The sequence below is a fragment of the Carettochelys insculpta genome, unplaced genomic scaffold, assembly GCF_033958435.1.
Source record: "Carettochelys insculpta isolate YL-2023 unplaced genomic scaffold, ASM3395843v1 scaffold_0055, whole genome shotgun sequence".
Lineage (NCBI taxonomy): Eukaryota > Metazoa > Chordata > Testudines > Carettochelyidae > Carettochelys > Carettochelys insculpta.
Window position 1 is genome coordinate 69,047 of NW_027439092.1, and position 5,235 is coordinate 74,281.

General features: G+C 64.9%; 2 non-coding genes across 2 annotated transcripts; both read left to right on the forward strand.

Annotated features, from left to right (window-relative positions):
* Positions 1-304: 304 nt before the first annotated feature.
* On the forward strand, positions 305-423 carry LOC142006392 (5S ribosomal RNA). The gene has a single exon (XR_012643484.1). It is a non-coding gene; the product is annotated as a 5S ribosomal RNA (ribosomal RNA).
* Positions 424-4,915: 4,492 nt separating this feature from the next.
* Positions 4,916-5,034, forward strand: LOC142006393 (5S ribosomal RNA). Its single transcript, XR_012643485.1, has one exon. It is a non-coding gene; the product is annotated as a 5S ribosomal RNA (ribosomal RNA).
* Positions 5,035-5,235: the final 201 nt, after the last annotated feature.

Consider the following 5,235-nt stretch of genomic DNA (forward strand, 5'->3'; position numbering starts at 1 on the left):
GACCTGCTGTCCCTGCCGGACTTGGAAAATTTCTCTCCCCGCCTCGGACCGGGGTTGACCTGCTGTCCCTACCGGACTTAGAACATTTTTCTCTCCCCGCCCCGGCCCGGGGGTTAACCTCGGGGCACACAGCTTCCCGGGTCTGACGTGCACGTCCTGTCACCTCCCGGGCCCGGCGTCCTCGTCCTCCCTTCCCCTTGGGCCGGCTCGGAGGAAGTTTTCCCTCGGCCCGGCCTCCGGGTTAATTGTTTGGGCCCGGCTGACTGAGGCCAGGCTGCTGACGCTAAAGCCCGGGGAGGCGGGGGCCTACGGCCATACCGGACCGAATGCCCCCGATCTCGTCCGATCTCGGAAGGTAAACCGTCCCGGGCCTGGCTAGTACCTGGATGGGTGACCGCCTGGGAATCCCAGGTGCCGTAGGCAGCTTTTGGCCCCAGCGGGGGTAGAGCGGGGCGTGTGTCTGCCGTGCGGGAGCAGGGAAGCCGTGAGGCCAAGGCGGCGCGACGGTCCTGGGGGGCGCTGAGGCCTTTCCCTCTGCCTGCCTGCGTGTCGGGGGCGGGGGGGCGGGCGAGGAAGCTTAGGCCCTCACCCGGTGCGGTGCGATGGCTTGGGTCGGGTCGGGGAGAGGGAAGAAAGCGTGTGTGGAGCGTTGGTGGGGCAGGTGTGTGTGTGGGAGTGCTGGGTGGGGCAGGCCGTTGAGGCGGTGGCGGTGGTGGTGTTTTTGGTGGGAGTGAGTTGGGGTCAGGTGGGTGTGGGGTCCCCCCCGGGGGGTGGATGGTCTGAGGGTTAAGGCTTGGAACGTGCGTCTTGGGGGACCGTGGGTGGAGGTTGTTGAGAGCGGGGAAGGCCCTGGGTATCGGTTGGGGACTATTAAGCCCGGTGGAGGGGGACCGTGGGTGGAGGTGGTTGAGAGCGGGGAAGGCCCTGGGTCTCGGTTGTGGACTATTAAGCCCGGTGGAGGGGGACCGTGGGTGGAGGTTGTTGAGAGCGGGGAAGGCCCTGGGTCTCGGTTGTGGACTATTAAGCCCGGTGGAGGGGGACCGTGGGTGGAGGTTGTTGAGAGCGGGGAAGGCCCTGGGTCTCGGTTGTGGACTATTAAGCCCGGTGGAGGGGGACCGTGGGTGGAGGTTGTTGAGAGCGGGGAAGGCCCTGGGTCTCGGTTGTGGACTATTAAGCCCGGTGGAGGGGGACCGTGGGTGGAGGTTGTTGAGAGCGGGGAAGGCCCTGGGTCTCGGTTGTGGACTATTAAGCCCGGTGGAGGGGGACCGTGGGTGGAGGTGGTTGAGAGCGGGGAAGGCCCTGGGTCTCGGTTGTGGACTATTAAGCCCGGTGGAGGGGGACCGTGGGTGGAGGTTGTTGAGAGCGGGGAAGGCCCTGGGTCTCGGTTGTGGACTATTAAGCCCGGTGGAGGGGGACCGTGGGTGGAGGTTGTTGAGAGCGGGGAAGGCCCTGGGTCTCGGTTGTGGACTATTAAGCCCGGTGGAGGGGGACCGTGGGTGGAGGTGGTTGAGAGCGGGGAAGGCCCTGGGTCTCGGTTGTGGACTATTAAGCCCGGTGGAGGTGTTGCGTACGGTGGATGTAAGGGGGAGGGCGTATGAAGTGACCGAGGAGTGGGCAAGGAAACGGGGGAAAAATTTGGAGGCGAAGGCGGCCGAAAAAGGGTGCGGTTGACCTGGTGCCCGGGGAGCGAATGGGCCACCAGGTCAACCCCCGCTGAAAGCAGCGGAGGTTGACCTGGTGCCCGGGGAGCGAATCGGACACCAGGTCAACCTCTGCTAAAGCGGCCGGGGTTGACCTGCTGTCCCTGCCGGACTTAGAAAATTTTTCTCTCCAGCCTGGGACCGGGGTTGACCTGTTGTCCCTGCCGGACTTAGAAAATTTTTCTCTCCCGCCTGGGACCGGGGTTGACCTGTTGTCCCTGCCGGACTTAGAAAATTTTTCTCTCCCGCCTGGGACCGGGGTTGACCTGTTGTCCCTGCCGGACTTAGAAAATTTTTCTCTCCCGCCTGGGACCGGGGTTGACCTGTTGTCCCTGCCGGACTTAGAAAATTTTTCTCTCCCGCCTGGGACCGGGGTTGACCTGTTGTCCCTGCCGGACTTAGAAATTTTTTCTCTCCCGCCTGGGACCGGGGTTGACCTGTTCTCCCTGCCGGACTTAGAAAATTTTTCTCTCCAGCCTGGGACCGGGGTTGACCTGTTGTCCCTGCCGGACTTGGAGCCCGAGGAGGGGATCGGCCACCAGGTCAACCTCCGCTGAAAGCGGCCACGGTTTACCTGGTGCCCGGGGACCGAATCGGACACCAGGTCAACCTCCGCTGAAGCGGCCGGGGTTGACCTGCTGTCCCTGCCGGACTTAGAAAATTTTTCTCTCCCGCCTGGGACCGGGGTTGACCTGTTGTCCCTGCCGGACTTAGAAAATTTTTCTCTCCAGCCTGGGACCGGGGTTGACCTGTTGTCCCTGCCGGACTTGGAGCCCGAGGAGGGGATCGGCCACCAGGTCAACCTCCGCTGAAAGCGGCCACGGTTTACCTGGTGCCCGGGGACCGAATCGGACACCAGGTCAACCTCCGCTGAAGCGGCCGGGGTTGACCTGCTGTCCCTGCCGGACTTTGAAAATTTTTCTCTCCCCGCCCGGAACCGGGGTTGACCTGTTGTCCCTGCCGGACTTGGAAATTTTTTCTCTCCCCGCCTGGGACCGGGGTTGACCTGCTGTCCCTGCCGGACTTGGAGCCCCAGGAGGGGATCGGCCACCAGGTCAACCTCCGCTGAAAGCGGCCACGGTTTACCTGGTGCCCGGGGACCGAATCGGACACCAGGTCAACCTCTGCTAAAGCGCCCGAGGTTGACCTGGTGCCCGGGGAGCGAATCGGACACCAGGTCAACCTCTGCTACGGCGGCCGGGGTTGACCTGCTGTCCCTGCCGGACTTAGAAAATTTTTCTCTCCCCGCCCGGAACCGGGGTTGACCTGTTGTCCCTGCCGGACTTGGAGCCCGAGGAGGGGATCGGCCACCAGGTCAACCTCCGCTGAAAGCGGCCACGGTTTACCTGGTGCCCGGGGAGCGAATCGGACACCAGGTCAACCTCTGCTAAAGCGGCCGGGGTTCACCTGCTGTCCCTGCCGGACTTGGAGCCCGAGGAGGGGATCGGCCACCAGGTCAACCTCCGCTGAAAGCGGCCACGGTTTACCTGGTGCCCGGGGAGCGAATCGGACACCAGGTCAACCTCTGCTAAAGCGGCCGGGGTTCACCTGCTGTCCCTGCCGGACTTGGAGCCCGAGGAGGGGATCGGCCACCAGGTCAACCTCCGCTGAAAGCGGCCACGGTTTACCTGGTGCCCGGGGAGCGAATCGGACACCAGGTCAACCTCTGCTAAAGCGGCCGGGGTTGACCTGCTGTCCCTGCCGGACTTGGAGCCCGAGGAGGGGATCGGCCACCAGGTCAACCTCCGCTGAAAGCGGCCACGGTTTACCTGGTGCCCGGGGAGCGAATCGGACACCAGGTCAACCTCTGCTAAAGCGGCCGGGGTTGACCTGCTGTCCCTGCCGGACTTGGAGCCCGAGGAGGGTATCGGCCACCAGGTCAACCTCCGCTGAAAGCGGCCACGGTTTACCTGGTGCCCGGGGAGCGAATCGGACACCAGGTCAACCTCTGCTAAAGCGGCCGGGGTTGACCTGCTGTCCCTGCCGGACTTGGAGCCCGAGGAGGGGATCGGCCACCAGGTCAACCTCCGCTGAAAGCGGCCACGGTTTACCTGGTGCCCGGGGACCGAATCGGACACCAGGTCAACCTCTGCTAAAGCGGCCGGGGTTGACCTGCTGTCCCTGCCGGACTTGGAGCCCGAGGAGGGGATCGGCCACCAGGTCAACCTCCGCTGAAAGCGGCCACGGTTTACCTGGTGCCCGGGGACCGAATCGGACACCAGGTCAACCTCTGCTAAAGCGGCCGGGGTTGACCTGCTGTCCCTGCCGGACTTGGAGCCCGAGGAGGGGATCGGCCACCAGGTCAACCTCCGCTGAAAGCGGCCACGGTTGACCTGGTGCCCGGGGAGCGAATCGGACACCAGGTCAACCTCTGCTAAAGCGGCCGGGGTTGACCTGCTGTCCCTGCCGGACTTGGAGCCCGAGGAGGGGATCGGCCACCAGGTCAACCTCCGCTGAAAGCGGCCACGGTTTACCTGGTGCCCGGGGACCGAATCGGACACCAGGTCAACCTCCGCTGAAGCGGCCGGGGTTGACCTGCTGTCCCTGCCGGACTTAGAAAATTTTTCTCTCCCCGCCCGGAACCGGGGTTGACCTGTTGTCCCTGCCGGACTTAGAAAATTTTTCTCTCCCCGCCCGGAACCGGGGTTGACCTGCTGTCCCTGCCGGACTTGGAGCCCGAGGAGGGGATCGGCCACCAGGTCAACCTCCGCTGAAAGCGCCCGAGGTTGACCTGGTGCCCGGGGAGCGAATCGGACACCAGGTCAACCTCTGCTAAAGCGCCCGAGGTTGACCTGGTGCCCGGGGAGCGAATCGGACACCAGGTCAACCTCCGCTAAAGCGCCCGAGGTTGACCTGGTGCCCGGGGAGCGAATCGGACACCAGGTCAACCTCTGCTACGGCGGCCGGGGTTGACCTGCTGTCCCTGCCGGACTTGGAAAATTTCTCTCCCCGCCTCGGACCGGGGTTGACCTGCTGTCCCTACCGGACTTAGAACATTTTTCTCTCCCCGCCCCGGCCCGGGGGTTAACCTCGGGGCACACAGCTTCCCGGGTCTGACGTGCACGTCCTGTCACCTCCCGGGCCCGGCGTCCTCGTCCTCCCTTCCCCTTGGGCCGGCTCGGAGGAAGTTTTCCCTCGGCCCGGCCTCCGGGTTAATTGTTTGGGCCCGGCTGACTGAGGCCAGGCTGCTGACGCTAAAGCCCGGGGAGGCGGGGGCCTACGGCCATACCGGACCGAATGCCCCCGATCTCGTCCGATCTCGGAAGGTAAACCGTCCCGGGCCTGGCTAGTACCTGGATGGGTGACCGCCTGGGAATCCCAGGTGCCGTAGGCAGCTTTTGGCCCCAGCGGGGGTAGAGCGGGGCGTGTGTCTGCCGTGCGGGAGCAGGGAAGCCGTGAGGCCAAGGCGGCGCGACGGTCCTGGGGGGCGCTGAGGCCTTTCCCTCTGCCTGCCTGCGTGTCGGGGGCGGGGGGGCGGGCGAGGAAGCTTAGGCCCTCACCCGGTGCGGTGCGATGGCTTGGGTCGGGTCGGGGA